This window comes from Notamacropus eugenii, chromosome 1 (assembly GCF_028372415.1).
Source record: "Notamacropus eugenii isolate mMacEug1 chromosome 1, mMacEug1.pri_v2, whole genome shotgun sequence".
NCBI classification, from domain to species: domain Eukaryota; kingdom Metazoa; phylum Chordata; class Mammalia; order Diprotodontia; family Macropodidae; genus Notamacropus; species Notamacropus eugenii.
In genome coordinates, this window is record NC_092872.1 from 415,609,235 (window position 1) to 415,626,452 (window position 17,218).

Consider the following 17,218-nt stretch of genomic DNA (forward strand, 5'->3'; position numbering starts at 1 on the left):
CTTCAGACATAGGCTGAATGACCACATGTCCAGGATGCTATGGAAGGAATTCTTGCTTGGGCAGTTGGACCACATGACCTCAGAGCAATTGGATTGCTCTCTGACTGAAAAGAACTCGTTCTTTTCAGTGCATACACATGTACTGACTTGGAAATTGGAGGGAGGGGGAGAGTAGACTTTAAACAGTACAAATACTCTCCAAATCCTTCTAATCCAACAGCTTCCACAAAAGCAGACCCACAGGTCCAGCCAAGGCAGTTCAGCCCAAGTCTTGCCTTCATTAAAAGGAGATGCCTCTTATTCTCTCAATCAGACAGCAAGGTCAATTACATCTGCAAGAGACTGATAGGGGGATAATTAAATCCGTCTGTCACTGTGATCTTTGCTGCTGGTCACAATATGCCTATGAAATAAGGACTCCAGATCAGCGTCTCCCCTCTGTGATCTAGTGCTGGAGAAACTTGCTCAAGATGCAGGCCCAGAAAACTGGCCAAGGTCAATATCAGTTAATTAATTGAGAGTGTATGGGTACCCACATTTCTGAAATAAGCATGCTGAAGGGTGGGCGGAGCAAAGCTAAATCTCTATAAGAGATAGGGGCAAGGGAAAGTAACTCCCAAATGGCTCATAGATTTAGAGCTGGAAGGGAACTTAGAGATCATTGAATACAACTCCCTCATTTTACAGCTCAGGAAACTAAGTCCAGAAAGATTATCTTACTTAACCAAGGTCAGGTCCTCTGACTCTAAATTCAGCTTTCTACTATATCACACTATAGGAAATATTTAAAATATTTAAAACAAGGCAATTTAAAACAAGGACCCAGGATTCACTTTGTATTTATTTTGTAAAGGGTGTAGTGGGTAGAGGGAGAGCTGACCTCAAAACCAGGAAAACCCGGGTCTCTGAATAATACTGGCTGTGTGATGTCACTAAATCTCTCAGTGCTCTAGGCATCTCTCTCTCTCTCTCTCTCTCTTTCTCTCTCTCTCTCTCTCTCTCTCTCTCTCTCTCTCTCTCTCTCTCTCCCTCTCTCTCTTTGTCTCTCTCTCTTTCTCTCTCTCTCTTTCTCTATGTATTTCTGTGTGTGTGTGTTTCTCTCTCTCTCCCTTCCTTTGTGTTTCTCTGGTTCTCTCTGTATGTGCATTTCTCTCTATTTCTGTGTGTGTTTTTCTTTCTCTATTTCTCTTTCTCTGTGTTTCTCTCACTGTTTCTTTCTCTTTTTCTCTGTCTCTGTCTCTCTCCCCTCTCCCTCTTCCTCTCCCTTTTCCTCTCCTTCCCTCCTTCCCTCTTCCCAACTCTCTTAAACCTACATGTTACAGAGGAGGTGCTGACCTTCACTGGTAAAGGGAGTTTTCTCACCTGGGAGCAGAGGTATACTGGAGCCAGCTCCAACCAGCTTGCTAGATCACTGTTAAATTTCCAATATGAATATTTACACATCAGAAATTAGCAAAAGCTCCACATCCAGGTTTGAAGTATTGTTTTATCGATTGTCTAGTCTTAAGAAAGTGGCAGAGGAAATGTTTATAATGCAAATTAAGCTTAGAAATGAGTCATGTCCACACCCTCCCTCCCAAGTCAGTTAGTTGTTAAACATTTACCAATATACCTGCCTAAGAGTTCACTAAACCAATGAAATTACAGGTCCAGTATCCAATCTATTATGATAGATGCATCTTTTTATTTATATATCTTTTTACATATTGCTTCCCTCATAACGAAGAACTTTCTTCTCTGAGGCCAAACCTTCAGTTTAGAGAGAAATGTGAGCAAGTGATGCTGTACAGAAAGCATGCTTGATTCCCAGCCCTGTTACTTGCTACCTCTGGGAGCTGAAAAAGTCAGTCTGGACTCCTAAAGCTGAATTCAGAGTCAGAGGATCTGGGTTTAAATCCCAGCTCTGACACTTACTACAGGTTTGATCTTGGGTAAACTCTCTGGACCTCAGTTTCTTCAATTGCAAAAATGAGAGGCATTGGACTTAGAGGACCTCTAAGATAATTTTCCAACTCTAAAACCATGATGCTTAGCAGGAAAAGATACTCATACATCTTCCCAGTGACAAAGTTCCCTTCCTGAGGGTAAAAATCCTGTATTTGTCTAATGTAAATGGCCAGCTTAGACCAACCAAGGCTGCTAAACTCAAGGACAACACATTCTCCTTATTCCTGTTTCCTTCTATGTCCGTGGGCTATTAATCTAGCCTTTATTCTAGCTATTAATCTAGAAAGGAAGAACCTTTCTCTGAACCTGCCTTGGCATGTTCCTCAGTCAGAGCGACCAAAGCTTGAGTGTTGGTAGCTGAAACTGACTACAGGATTCAGCCACGGTCACTGCTCCATAACCACTGACTTATTGATAACCCACCACAGTGGACCCGATAAAGATTGAAACATTCAGACCTATTCCTGCAAGTTACTTTCGGTCTTCTCAGGGAAGCATCAAAGAATCATAGATGTGGAGAATGAGTTCCACCAAATTTTACATGAGATAACTGATGCCCAGGGAAAGAAAATGATTTGCCCAAGGTCACATAGCAGTTCTGCCATTTATATACATATGTATGTAAATACATATATACATTTTCATGACAGGAGAGGCATTTAGCTGTATCTACTTCCAGGTCATTGGGCAGTGTGCTTGGGCACCCTAATAAATGATCATTCCAGTACACCTTGGGTGTGGGTTCTCAGCTGCTTTGTCTTAAAAGTTCCCTAGAGTGTGGGATAGTAGAAAAAGCTGTATTTGGAGTCAAATGATCTGCATTCAAATTCCGCCTCTGAAATCTTCTGGCTGTGTGACCTTCGGCAAGTCGTTTAAGTTCTTTTTGCTTCAGTTTCCTCAACTGTAAAATGAAGGAACTGAACTCAATGACCTCTAAAGCCCCTTCCAGCTTTAAATCTATGATCCATTTGGAATCTATTATAATAATGCCAGGCCTGGAGTCAGGAAGACCTGAGTTCAAATCTGACCTCAGACACTTACCAGCTGTACGACCCCGGGCAAGTCCTTTAACCCTGTTTGTCTCAGTTTCTTAATCTGTCAAATGAACTGGAAAAGGAAATGGCAAACCAGTTCATTACCTGTGCCAAATGGGGGGTCACAGAGTCAGACACAACTGAAAAATGACTAAACAACACATAATATTCTATACTAGGATTTTTCAGATTTTTAAAATATCAGATTTATAATTTTGTTGGTATAGTGAAACTCCTTCTACCAGAGCAGACCAACACCAGTTTTGCAACTTTTAGTCTTAGGGAGCTGACTGCTGCACAGAGAAGTTAAGTGACTTGTCCAAGGTCACACAGCCATCGGGTTTCTAAGGGACTCGAACCCAAGATCTTCTAAAGTCAATCCACACTACATCATCTCATCCAGTAATGAGACTTAGATGTAATGTTCACAGCAAACCTAACATAAGGGAAGGTCACGGCACTATGCAAATGTGTTTATTATTATCACAAGCTTAAAAAGTGTTTATTTTAAAGTAGAGGTATTGAAGAGGAAAGTTATTTTTGATTAACTTTAGTAAGAAAATACTTTGTCATTCTGAGTTTCTCAACAAGTCCTAGGCTCATGTGAATCAAGTTTGTTTCAACGTAAATCTAGAAACTGACACTGGAAATTCCCACTTCAGCTGAAGAAAAATGTCAAAGGGTGAATTATTTATCTGCCCCCTCTTGGCTGGAGTTTTAGGCAGAATCTGCCTGCTGAGAGCAGAGCTGTCTTTGGCAAAGATGGAGCGTGCACAGGTGCAGTGATGCAGCTGCTGCTCACACATGCAGAGAAGGATGGGCCCCTTCACCTCCCTAGCTCCTGAACTCCCCATCAAGGCTGGGTCCCTGTGACTTCTGTCTTGTTTTAGAGATGGAAAGTTGGAGGATCACAATTATACTAAGGATCCCCACTCCCTCTGAGAGAGTAGGGGTGGGTGGGTGGGAACCTGAGACAGATCAAAGTCTACTTTGTCCTGGCTCTAACACTAGCCGACTGTGTGACCTTGAGAAAGTCAAGTGTGACTCAGTTTTCTCACTCTTAAAATGACCCAGCTGGACTATGTTACCTTTGAAGCCCTCTCAGCTCTGACACCCTAGAAGTCCATATTTTCAATGAAAGATAACATCAGGGACACTTAGCTGGTCAGTTCCCCGTTGGAATTTCAGTAGCACTGGAGCCCAGGGATTTGTGAAAATCTGCTGATGCAGTGTGAGCTGTGGAAAGGACATTGTATGTGCAGTGCAAAGACCTGAGTTTAAATTCCCATTTGTCACTCATTACCTATATGACCTTCATCAAGTCACTTAACTCTCTGGGCCTCAGTTTCCTTATCTGGAAAATGACGAGGCTGAGCTACATGCACCTGGAGGTCTCTCTTGGCTCTGATATTCTCATATTCCAGACTAGCAACACCTAAATAAATCTGAAAGGCAACAACAGCAGTTATAACTAGCCTGGCAAGTCCCCTCTGGAATCTCAGGACCACTGAAGTGGAGAACTGGCTTTGTGAAAATCTGACCCACAAAGATCATGACATGAATCCCAGATCCCAAAGTGTGAATTGTCCACAGTAGAACTTTAGTGTTACAAGACCTCTCCCTGCTTTCCCCACTCTCAACTTCCTCCAGCAGCTATAGCTCTGGCTGGAAAAGCACCTCCTGGAGAGCAAAAGTGTACCCTGCCTCTCCCCTCCCCCTTCCAAGGCTGGAGGTGGGTTGAGGGTGGGGGATATCTCTCAGAATCTTAACTCTCCCAAGCAGATTATGTCTTCAAAATTTACCCATAAGAGATAAAAGGGACATTAGAGATCATGATATGAAAGAAACATTTTACAGAGGAGAAAACTGAAGGTAAGAGAAGGAGTTGTCCAAGGTCACACAGTTAGTTGGTGGCAGGGCTAAAATCCCCTTCTCCTAATTCCAAGTCTAGTGGACTTTTTCACTTTAATGCCAGCTGTATGAAACAGCCTGACCTTTAAGTATTTGCTTATTTACACACACACACACACACACACACACACACACACACACACACACACACACACTACACCATTCTATCCCGCCAATGAGCGCACCTCTAGTCATAAACGAGGTGTTCCTGGGATGTTCAAAGGTTCTACAGGGCATCCTCACCTTCCCCAGTCAGAGAGCAGTGTATCTCTTCCAGGAAATGGAACAACAGAAGAAGCCCTCTGGATACACACACAAACACACACACGCTTCCAGAAACACATGGGGACACAAACACATACAGAGATGCACAGACACATTACGCACACTGTGCCACAGACACATGGAAACGCATAGAGATGTATACAGAAGTCCTACAGATGTGAAGCAACACGCAGGTACATGCCGACCCACCAAAGGGCCAGAAACCCAGAGAGACAGGAACAAGCACTCACACACACACACACACACACACACACACACACACACACACACTCATGCATAAACACACATACACACACAGAGAGATGCAAAGGTACAGACATACACAAGCAAGTGGATTCTCCGGGACTTAGGGACACACACACACAGAGACACGCAGACCCACAGACCCACAAGCATACGGAGGCGCAGAGGGTGTGCACGGGGTCATCTTACTCCTGGCTCGGGGCTCAGCTTCCTCAGAAGCCCTGCGGGTGGGGGTGAAGGGTGGCAGTTTCAAGGACCAGGTGTGCTCAGTTCCTGGACGCCCGCGGGGCGGACACACAAACGCGCGCAAACGCACAATACACAGATACACATACAGGCACACTCGCATGCCCCCCAAATACGACCCCATCTCATCCCGCTCCTGCCACATCTTCCAGCGACTGCTACTCACCCGCGGCTAGGCGCGCCGGTTCCCCCCGCTCCTGCCAGTGGGCATAGCCATCCCCACTTATATCCTCCCGGGCACAGTCGGCTCCGGACGGAACGAACCTAGCGGAGCAGGGTGCGCGCAGGTCGCCGGAGGTAGGGATACTCCGGCGGGGGACGATCTCCCGGCAGCTGGGGCGGGAGGGGCGCCAGGCGGGGCACGCACAGCAGAAGCCTGGGACCCACTGCAGCTTCTGCCTCCGCAGCCGCCGGCTAAGGAGCCGCCGCCCCTCCTAGCCCGCCCCAAGTCAGGCAGCGCGCACCGACAGAGTCCGGGGCGCCGCCTCGTGGCCGCCCAGAACACTAAAAATTGGGGGGAGAGGAGGCGGAGATGCGTGGAATGGGGCCAGGATATTGAATGCGAGCCGAAATCGAGGGAGATAGACAGTATCTTTCGTATGCATAGCGTCTAGTGGTGTTGGGAGAGGCCTGGCAGTCTCGATCGCTCACAATCTGGCAACACCCTATCCTTCCAGATAATCTCCTATTACTTCCCTCCGCGAACTCTATACTCCACTCTCCCTAGACTGAACTCTATCCTCCCATCATACTGTGCCCTTCCCCCACCCCCACCCTCGTCCCGTCTGGTCACGCTTCCCTATATCCAGAATATCCGCCCTCCCCCTTTTCTTGCTGAATTCCTTCCTAACTGAAATGCTGCCTCCTCCAGAGGCTGGGCCCGATGCTCACTATAGGAAAGGCTCACCTGCCTTTCCCAAGTTCTTGCAATGTACAGTTATTGCTGTACAGGGTGCCTTATTCCCCTTAGTTGCCTTGGCAAACTCAATGAAGGCAGGAACCTTGTCAATTTAAATGGTGTCTCTTGCCCCCAGCACCTAGTTCAGTGATCCTAGGGAGGAGGAAGGGCTGGAACTAGGGCTCCCCTAAGTTGTTACCCTTCCACTGACCTCCAGCAGCAGGATTTCTGCAGCTCTGTTCCTCTGGCTTCCCTGGCCGAGGAAGTTAGTCCTAACTTTGAAAGGTCCAGACCAGTAATGGGGCTGAGTAAGGGAGGGGAAGAGCACGGAAAGAGACAGCTAGGCTGTCCAGGGTCCCTTTGCCTGGGACTCTATAAGATCTCAAAGTATTCTCAGAGACTGCTGAATAAAAGGGGGAAATTAGGAAAAGTCAAGAATCAGAAGCAGGACAGAGCAGCAGACAGGAAGGCAGATGATGCTCTTTAACTCCAAAGTATGTTGAAGCTTGGTTCTTTGAGAAAATGAAACTCAGGACGTTTAGCTCAGGTTAAGTGGCCTGGCTGAGAGTAGAACCCAGTTGCCAAGTGGCAGGTTCAGCCTTCATCCTGGTCAGTTGTTTTACTAGTCCAGGGCCACAAATCACAGTACACTTTCCTGGGGAGGCAACGAGAATGGGTCAATTTAACCAGTCTATCATATGACTGCCTGGAAATTCCTCCAAGCCCATGGGGGAAGGGAGTTAAGTTGGTACAAACTGTGCCCAGGGCAAGTACACCCTGGAGGTCCTATGACATGTGAAAGAGTAGGAGAGTGGAACAGAGTGGGACACTGTAGTGTAGGATAGCTCCCTGTTTTCACTCCTTATTCTTATTAAGGAGGCCCTAGACTCTGTTGTTTCTCTGTTATTGAAGCAACAAGTGCCATCTGCATCCTTTAAATTTGGTGGTCCCTAAATCCATCCCCCTGGGACAAAGTCTTAGTTTTTTTGCCCTAGTTACATATTTGCTCTTCACCCTTAAAGGGAGAACACTTGGGCAAAGGGGAGAATCCTAGCAGATGCCCCTGGCTACAAGCTTGTGAGATACAGGAAATGGGTGTTTCCTTTCTTCAAGGCACATCAATGTCCCTTCCTGGGAGTTAGGGAAAGACTAAAGAAGGACCTTCTCTGCAAGAAGTCATACTTAGGCCAGGACTGGGCAAATGCTCAACTCAGGCTAGTGTGGAAAGCCTCAGGCTGGAATTAAGGAGAAATGGGTTGTAACTCTAGATCCAGCACAAACTATCTGGGTGATCCTGGCAATTCCTTTTCTCTCTCTCTCTCTCAGCTTCAATGTTCTTCTGAATACTGAGATGGAATTTCATGTCTGAACACAAAAAACTATAATACAAACTAGGAAAGGAGAGTCTGTGTGAGTTACAAAGGCGATGCTATGTGAAATTTGAAAAAGAAAGGGTCTTTCCCAGCTGAGAGGGATCAAGGAAGGCTTCAGGAAAAAGGGAGAACCCTATGTGGACCTGGAAAGATTTCAACTCAGCAGATAAAGAGCCCTTTGGAGAATTTACTACCTGACCTATACATCACCAGATGATATTGAATAATTGTTTAGAAAGTCATTCTGAATATAACCCAGTTAGCCCATCCCTATTGCCACAGATCCCCAGTAGACCCAGCAGCCTGCCCCAACTGCAGAGATAGCCGCATCTCCTAAAGGGTTTTCTGCAAGTTTTTTTAAAAATCCCTTGTCAATAGATCTCCTGCACAAGCAACATGATGTCTTCAGATATTTCTCTCTGTTTCAAGGGGCCATTTTCATTTGAGAATGTGATTGTTTTCTAGCCCAGTGGAAACATTTCCTTCCCTTCAGTTATTTACCAGACAGTCTAACCTGAGTTCTCTTGCTAGCCAAGTGGTGCTACTCTCAAACCAGGGTGTATTTCATAGGATAACTGGGGCAGGTAAAAATGGCCATGTTCTTTCATTGAAATCTAAACTAGAAATGAAAAGACTACCACCAACAAAGAAAAACAAAACTGAATTCTGGCTAATGATAATTATCAAGCTTTGTTTTGAAAAAAGAAGCAGCAAGATACTTCCCTCCCTTCTTTGCAGAGATGGGAGACTATGGGTGTGGAACACTGTATACTGTCAGACTTGGTGGATATGCTGGTTAGTTGTGCTGAATTGCCTTTTTTACTGTCTTTTTCAGTCTCTGTTCTAAACGATGGCTCATTGGTGGCAAAGGGGGATACATTCAAAAATGAAGGTATTGTAAAAACAGAAATATCAAGCATTTTTAAAATTAAAAAATTAAACCACCTGGGTACCAGAAGGAGGTGAAAAGAATATAGCTTCAGAAGTTTCTAGTTCTGGCATAAACTTTCTGTGACCATGGGAAAGTCTCTGCCTGTCTCTGGGGTCTCAGTTTTCCTCTTCTGTCTTTATGAATATGCTTGAACTCATCTCAGTGGATTTTCTCAGTTCTCCTGTTTGTTTATAACTGGTTGCGCATTTTCTATGAGCTCCTTGATCGCCTTTCTTTGTATCCCCTGCTCTTAACGCAGTGCTTGGCAAACAGTAGGCACTTAATAAATGCTTGTTGAAAGACTCAGCTCACTTATCTATTGACTGCACAGTTCTGAGACACCTTGTGTGTCTGTGCTGTCTTGCATGTTGACAGAACCTAGAACAAGCAAGGAATTATGATCTCCCTGGCCCTTCTCTCACATCATCCCACACACACCCCAGGATGGGTGCAGAATACTAACACTGGGCCTTGCAGCTCACTCAGAGAAAGCATGAAGCTACTGAGGACAAGATCAAAGCTTGAAACCTGAAGAATCCAGCTGGATTTGTTCAAAGGAAGGACAGTCCTGGGCATGGCTCCAAGATGGATGCTGCTGGTCACAAAGAAGATAGTGTTGGGACTGTAACTGGTCTGACACAACGCTTCTGAGCAATCTGGGAGAGGGGGCTGTGTAAGTCTAGTAGAAAGAGCCTTGACTATACAGTGAGAGGATCTAGATTTGAATCTCCAGCTCCTTCCTACCTGGGTGACCTGGGGTTACTATTTCTTTCTGGGTCTCATTTTCTTCATCTGTAAAATGAGGGAATTGGACTCTAAAAATGCTTCCAGCTCTAAATCTTTGATCCTGTATTGGCAGCAATATCCTCCAAAACAACTGCACCCCTGGGAACAGCTGGTATGGGGAATGCATTAAGAGACTCCTGTGCAGCATCGATGCCAGGATCTCGTGGAGGCAAGAGTAGATGTGGATACCTGGGGCTACTAAAGTTTCCCCAAGATCTGCAGCACCCACACAAATCCATCCCAGATGGGAGGGGGGGAGTTACCAGTGCAACTGTCAATTGTCCAATGAGCCCCTCCTCCCCGACTCTTAACCTACCCCCAACCTACCACAGCCCAAGGCCTGTACTTTGGAAGCAGAAACTAGAGAAAGAAGTGAGCTCAAGCAACCACCCATCATTCAGATATGCAGTGGGGCTTCTGACCTAAAAGCTCTCATCATTACTCACTCTGTACAAGTACACTATGTTCTCTGGGTATCCAGAGCAGGGGTGCTTAATCTTGTTTTGTGCCATAGACCCCCTTGGCAGAATCCTTGATAAAACCTATGGAGCCTTTCTCAAGAAGAGATTTTGTATATATATATAATTTTATGTATATCATATATAACATATAATATAATATATATTTTATACATATACACATACACTCATATGCGCACATATGTGTGTATATATGTATGTATATGTATGTACATGCATATATATACACCCACACACAGATACATCCATGATAAATATATATATGCACATACACACATATATACATATATTTGTATACAGATAAACATACATACATACATATAAAGCATGTATATGTATGTGTGTATTTCAAATCTGTCCCCAGACACTAACTACGTAACCCTAGGCAAGTCACATAGCCCTGTTTGCCTCAGTTTCCTCACCTGTAAAATGAGCTGGAGAAGGAAATGGCAAACTGCTCCAGTGTCTCCGCCAACAAAACCCTAAATGGGATTACGAAGAGTTGAACATGACAAGTTTACTAAACGTAAACGTAAAGATAGATGATATATAGACACAGAAACAGATGTCGAGATAGAGTACAGAGACAGAGGCTTTTTTTGAGACTGCATTTCCCTGTCTTGCCCAAGTAGCATCGGCTGCTCCCAGATCTGATCCCAATACTGATTGGCATGTAAGGAAAATTTAACATACTCCATTTTTTCCTGGGTGGGCTGGGTTTGGCCCCTCCATAGGCAGCTTCCTTAGACCCCCTTTCATGCCAGGGGACTTCCTTGATTTTTTCTCCACTCCCAGGGGTTCACCATACTGGTGCCAGACTTATTTTGGATATCTCATCAACTTAAACCTTAACGTAGCTTAGAACTCCAGAACTCAACTGATCCCTCCATAGCCAGTTTATGGGCATGCAACACTATGCCTAACTTAGAATGACATTGTTAAATGCATAAAACAAAGTACATAAGACTAAAAAGGAAACCTATCATATTGAAATTTAATTATGAAAATATTTAATTAAAAATAATTTTAAAAACATAAATTATACTTTTATCATATTACATATATACATAATATATATTATATTTAAATTATAAATTAAAAATAAAATAAAGTTCCCAGGCTTAATAGGGTTAAGGACCCTCATTCTAGTTGCTCACACCACAATCTTTACACAGAGGAAGCAAGTCCCTGCTGTTCCGAGGGTTCCATCCCTCAAACCTGTCTGCATCTCTCCCTCTTAGGCTGTAATTGGGACAGTGAAGAGGACTCTCTGCCACTGCATTCTCTCCTAAGCTACCCTCTTCTCTCCTGCCAAAATGTATATAGTATGTATTATAGTATCCAGACTGGGTTTTAGGCAATGTAATGCATCAGGCACCAACCCTCTGCCTATTTTCTGAAACCCTTAGAAATCCCTACAGATTCCAATTACCCCTTATTGTAACTGCCCCTGTAACATCCAGAGCTGGGAAACAGCCACACTGGCAGAATCTCATCCCCTCTAAGACTCATACCTTCTTACCATACTCAGTCCCTTCTTATGTTGCCTACTAATATCAATCCTGTTTGTTTCTGATGTGCCATTAAGACTTCACTAAGCATGAAACTGGCTGATGAAACTGGCTGAGGGAAAATGTGATTTCTCTTTTCTTTGTGAGTTTGCAACAGAACCCAGTCAACCAGGAGAAAGATAATCAGTCAGAGAGGGCCTACGGTTAAGGACCAATGTTCCATTAAGTTTCGGATGTTCAGCTTGAGGCTAGACTGCTAAAACCTGCCTGGTGACTTCCTAAGAAGCCAGGGCATCTCAGGCTGCAAGTTTCATGGGGATAGTCCTCATCTGTGAACCAAGGAGAGAGGAATCCCAGGTGTGCACATCACTCTCTACTTCCACACCCCTTCTGTTGGTGGAGAGCAAGTGACAGGAGGATTAGGAGGCTGGTTTCTAGGTCCTTTGAAATGACTTAGCCATGGGGCAGTATAGGTAATAAGAGGTCTGGATTCATTCCAACCTCCCCACAACTTCCAAAATAATCTCACTAATGTACCATAAGTTGTTCCCTTTTCCCAACAGGATAAAATCAACTCTCCTTAGATTGACATATAAGACCATCAGCTATCGGCCTACAGCCTGCCTTTCCAGTCACATTTCATATTATTTCCCTTTGCTCCAGCCAAATGTTTCAACCAAACTGAACAGTACTAGCTGTTCTTTCATCTCCTGCCTCTGGGCATAGGGATAGGCACAGGCTTTCCCTCCATGCCAGGATTATATAGCCTTGTTCTCAGCCTGTTGAAATTCTTGTGCTCCTTCAAGGCTCAGCTCAGGCAACAACTTCTTCATGAAGCCTTCCTGATTCCCCCAGCTGAAAGTACTCTCTTCTTCCTTAAATTCTCCTGTAGCGGGGGTGGGGAACCTGCAGCCTCGAGGCCACACATGGCCTTCTAGGTCCTTGAGTACAACCTTTTGACTGAGTTCAAATTTTACAGAACAAATCCTTTTATGAAGAGGATTTGTTTTGTGAAGTTTACAAATCCCCTTCATGAAAGGATTTGTTCTGTAAAATTTGAACTCAGTCAAAAGGTTGTACTCGAGGACCTAGAGGGCTGCAGGTTCCCTACCCTTGTCCCATAGTACTGTGTCGAGATCTCTCCTTTGTCCCTATTACAATCTACCTTGTATACAAAATACATCTTCAAATGGAATTTTGACCTCATCAATGTGGATGTTGCCTGCAGTGATTCCAAGCATACCCCATCCATGTCTGACCATCCAGTGACACTCTTGTCTACAGTCTCAGAGAGATTCACCACAGAGATACCACCTGACATGCTAGGGGACTTCCTTGATTTTTCCTGATATATTGAGGACACTAGTGGAGCCTCAGGCTGTCCCTCACTCTAACCTTGGGACCAGCTCTTCTTTTTCAGTTGATGACATTTTTATGGCATTTTTTACTCCACTGTAGTTCTTTATTTGCAAGACAGCTATGTGGCACCATAGTGCACAGAGTGCCAGGTCTGGAGTCAGGCAGACCTGAATTCAAATCTGGCCTCAGATACTTACTAGCTGTGTGACCTTGGGCAAGTCACTTAACCCTGTTGGCCTCAGTTTCCTCATCTATAAAATGAGTTGGAGAAAGAAATGGCAAGTCACTCCAGTATCTTTGCCAAGAAAATCCCAGGGTCACAAAGAGTCAGATATGACTGAGAAATAACTGAACAGCAGCAATAAAAGTTATTTATTTGAAGTGTGTTTTCACATTCACCAAGTACCTCTCCATTGACCTGTAAATGATACTCTTTTATTTCCGTGGAGACTAGCATTCCATGACTCATAGCCATATAACACTAGTAGAAAATTAGCATCAAAAGATGAGTGTTTCTGAAAGAAATTTAGTATTATTAAAAGAGCCTTGCATTTTCTCTCAAGACATCCAAGGCCAAGCTCTTCTCTTGCTACTTGGCTCTAAGCTCAACTGTGTTCATTTGTAGAGTTTGTGAAAGACATATGTACTGATCTGTCTGATAATCTAGACAATAAGCGTTCTCCATCCACTTGGTTTTTCCTGGATAGTTGGTTGTACCAAACTCTAAGGAGTAGTTATGGACCTTTTCAAAGAGCCCTCCCCATTCCTCCAGTGCTCTGGGGCTTGAAACAGTCAACATGTTCTCTGTCAACAGTATCACCTAGGGGACTTTACACTACTGTAAGAATTTCCTCTTCAATGTAGACTCTGTGCTTGACCCATTCCATGACAGTGGTAAGCATATCTGGCAAACACGGTCTTTATTACTGTATGTCTTGCCTGACATTAATGACCAGAGGGTATTCGGACAAAGTTATCTCTGTTATTGGGAGTGGAAAAGAGAATTTGAACTGTCATTTTGCTTTGCACAGTAGGATGTTGTCTTCTTTACATCTTTTAGTAAATTACAAAATAGTAAGGATGTGGTCAACTGTGGAATGGAACTTATGAAAGTCTGGGGAGTTTATTCATAGGAAACTTTAATGTAAATTTCAAGGTAAACACAAAGGATTGCAGTTATTGATAATTTCTCTTTTTCTGCTTTTTTTCTAGTCTTCTGGTATGTTCCCTTCCTGCAGATACCATGTGAATCAGTCTGTCAAGATCATCACAAATTTCTCACCTCCTGTAAAGCTGTCTTTTGAATTTGCTTTCCCCACATTGCTTTCCCCAGTGCCACTTTCACCTTCTCTACAAGCTCATATGGCATTGTGATATGAGTCTTAGTATGGTGGCTCCACTTGATGTTGGAAAAAGATTGTTATGAAAATCTTTGCAGATCTTTCCCATTTTTCTTCTCTTTATTTTCCTCTATTCATTTATTTTCTTTAATGCCTTTAATATGAATTTGCATAGTTGGTTTTCTCAATAAATTTTTTTAAAATGGTTTTGTCCTTCATCGTTTCTATTTTATGGGCTAATACTGCTCATAATCTTCTATCATCCTTCCATGAGATTTTACAAACAAATTTTTTTCAGGGGGCAAAAGGGAACCCCTGAAGTGTATTGAAGGGAGAAAGGTAACATGATTATTTTGTTTTAAAGAATTTAATTAGGGTGAAAGACTTGCTTTTAAAATTGTTTCTACCCACTTTCCCTCTTCTCCTTAAAAAAAAGTCTTGGTTTCCTTTATCTGATTTAAAACATTCATTTTACATGTTCTTTATGAAAGCGCTTAGGGATGGGATAGTAAGATCCACTTATATATTGCAGTGAAAGTTCTATAATGTAATATTCATTTTCTCTTAATGAATAATTTAATTCAATGGGGCAGCTAGGTGGTGCAATGGATAGAGCACCAGCGCAGGAGTCAGGAGGACCTGAGTTCAAATCTCACCTCAGACACTTGACACTCACTAGCTGTGTGACCTTGGGTAAGTCACTTAACCCCAATAGCCTCATCCTGGGTCATCTCCAGTCATCCTGATGAATATCTGGTCACTGGATTCAGATGGCTCTGGAGGAGAAGTGAGGCTGGTGACCTGCCCAGCCCTCCCTCACTCAAAACAAAGTCAAGTGCAAGTCATGTCATTATTTCTCTGATGGCACGGTCTTCTTTGGCAATGAAGGATGAACATACACACATGCAAATAAATTTAGATCTCCTTACCATGTGATTTCCTCACCATGACTTCATTCCCTGATCCTCTCTGGCCCACAAGAAACTAGGACTATATACTTGGGGTCCCCCAGCTCTGCTAGGTGACCTTTCACCTCATTTTGCCGGATCTCAGGTATCCTTGACATTTCCTAGACATCTCTTCATCATGCCTCACCCCTTCATGCAGGCATCAGCCTCTCCCTATTTTCCACATTTCTAGTTCCTCTTCATGTTTTGTTCCCCCCATTAGAGTGTAAAGTCCTTTGAAGCAAGAACTATCTTATTTGCTTTTATTCATATCCCCAGAGCTTCGCACAGTGCCTGGAACATAGAAAGTGCTTGATAAATGTTCTATCTATCTTTCTATTATCTTCTAAACTGCGTTAAGTGCAACTCCCACATTTCTCTGTTTGACAAATAAGCCAAGTGTTTGCTGACTAAGGCTCTTTTGTTCTTCCTGTAATAGCAATTGATTTATATACCTTATTGTAATTATGAAAATATTGCAACCTTTCTTTTGTATATGTTCCATTTTTCCCATTATCAATAACTTATGTAAACTGATCAGGATGGAATTTAAATGCATGCCATATATTTTCAAATTTTGTATTCTTTAATTTTTGTATTTTTTATTCTAACTTTGTATTGACTTTGATCTTATTTATTTTTTTGATCTGTCTGTATTCAGACAGCAAATTCAGAAATGACTCTTGCATCAGAAATGAGTTATTAAAATATAATCAATATTTTGTTTTTTCCTTGGCCTTTTATTCAATACCCACCATGTTCAACACCTTCAGGTCTCTCTTCCAAGAAAGTATTCATGATGGACCAGTCATGGGGCTTCTATGTAGTCTATAAGTCTTTGGCCTCTTGTTCCTTACCCACATTTTCTAACATATTTCTCATCTGCTTCATCTATTTCCCACTTTTGCATTGAAGTCTATTGAAATATTGAAGCATATACTGATTTAATTTGGAGGATCGTGTTGAACATCCTACGGAACTTGTATGTCTCTTCATTTTTTGCAACAGGTGTTGGCACATAAGTCCCATCTTCCTATACCTTATAATTCTCCCCCACTTCTGTAGGAAGCCTATCCTGATTCTCTTTAATTCTAGTGCCTTCCTTCTATTAATTATTTTATTCTATTTATTTCTAATTATTCTATCATTATTTTCAGCTTATCTCCAGTCATCCTGATGGATAGCTAGCCACTGATCCCAGAGGGCTCTGAAGGAGAAAGTGAGGCTGGTGACTTTGCACAGCCCTCCCTCACTCAAATCAAAGTTGGGTCATCATCTCCCAGATGTCATGGTCCTCGCTGAGAACAAAGGACAAACCCCAGCCACAAACCACAATTTCCAACTTATGATATATATTTTATGTGTGTGTATGGATTTGTACATAGTTGCTGTCATGGTGTCTCCCTCATTAGACTATGAAGTCCTTGAAGGCAGGGATTTTCTTTTGCCTTTCTTTTTACCACCAGCACTTAACACAGTGTCTGGCACATAGTAGGCACCTATAAATGTTTATTGACTGACTGGTGGTCTTTTTGCAAATAATTAACATGACCCTGAGATATGAGATGACCAAATGCCCCATGAGAAGATATTTCCTGTTGTTTCGGGGGATGCAACAAAACTAATTCTACCAATTGCCTTATTTGTCTCTAAGGAGAAACTGAGCCATCCTTCTGTGGGGCTGCAACATCCTGCTTTATTCTGTTTTTATTTATAATGAGAATGTCAGGATGTATATAATTCCTTTCAGTATTACATCCCCTTGTTCAAGGTTTGATACTTATCTTTAGAGTCCCAGTAGCTAAGCCAAAAGTTTATAAGTAGTCTAAAAGGTATATGATTCTTAGCAACCTCTAATCTCCCTTTTCCTCCAACCCTTTTTAAAAAAAATTTTTTTATTTAACTTTTAACATTCATTTTCACAAAAT

At 42.9% G+C, this 17,218-nt stretch overlaps 1 protein-coding gene and 1 long non-coding RNA gene across 2 annotated transcripts in view; one reads left to right on the top strand and one right to left on the bottom strand.

Moving 5' to 3' along the window:
• RASGEF1C (RasGEF domain family member 1C) overlaps positions 1 to 6,090 on the bottom strand; it is a 191,846-nt gene extending 185,756 nt beyond the window's left edge. Inside the window, exon 1 of the mRNA XM_072631217.1 lies at positions 5,833 to 6,090. The gene's annotated coding sequence lies outside the window, so the exon portion shown is untranslated. The remainder of the gene's footprint in view (positions 1 to 5,832) is intronic.
• LOC140518796 (uncharacterized) lies at positions 5,137 to 14,550 on the top strand. Its single transcript, XR_011972017.1, has 3 exons — positions 5,137 to 5,963; positions 8,773 to 8,829; positions 14,216 to 14,550. It is a non-coding gene; the product is annotated as an uncharacterized lncRNA (long non-coding RNA).
• Positions 14,551 to 17,218: the final 2,668 nt, after the last annotated feature.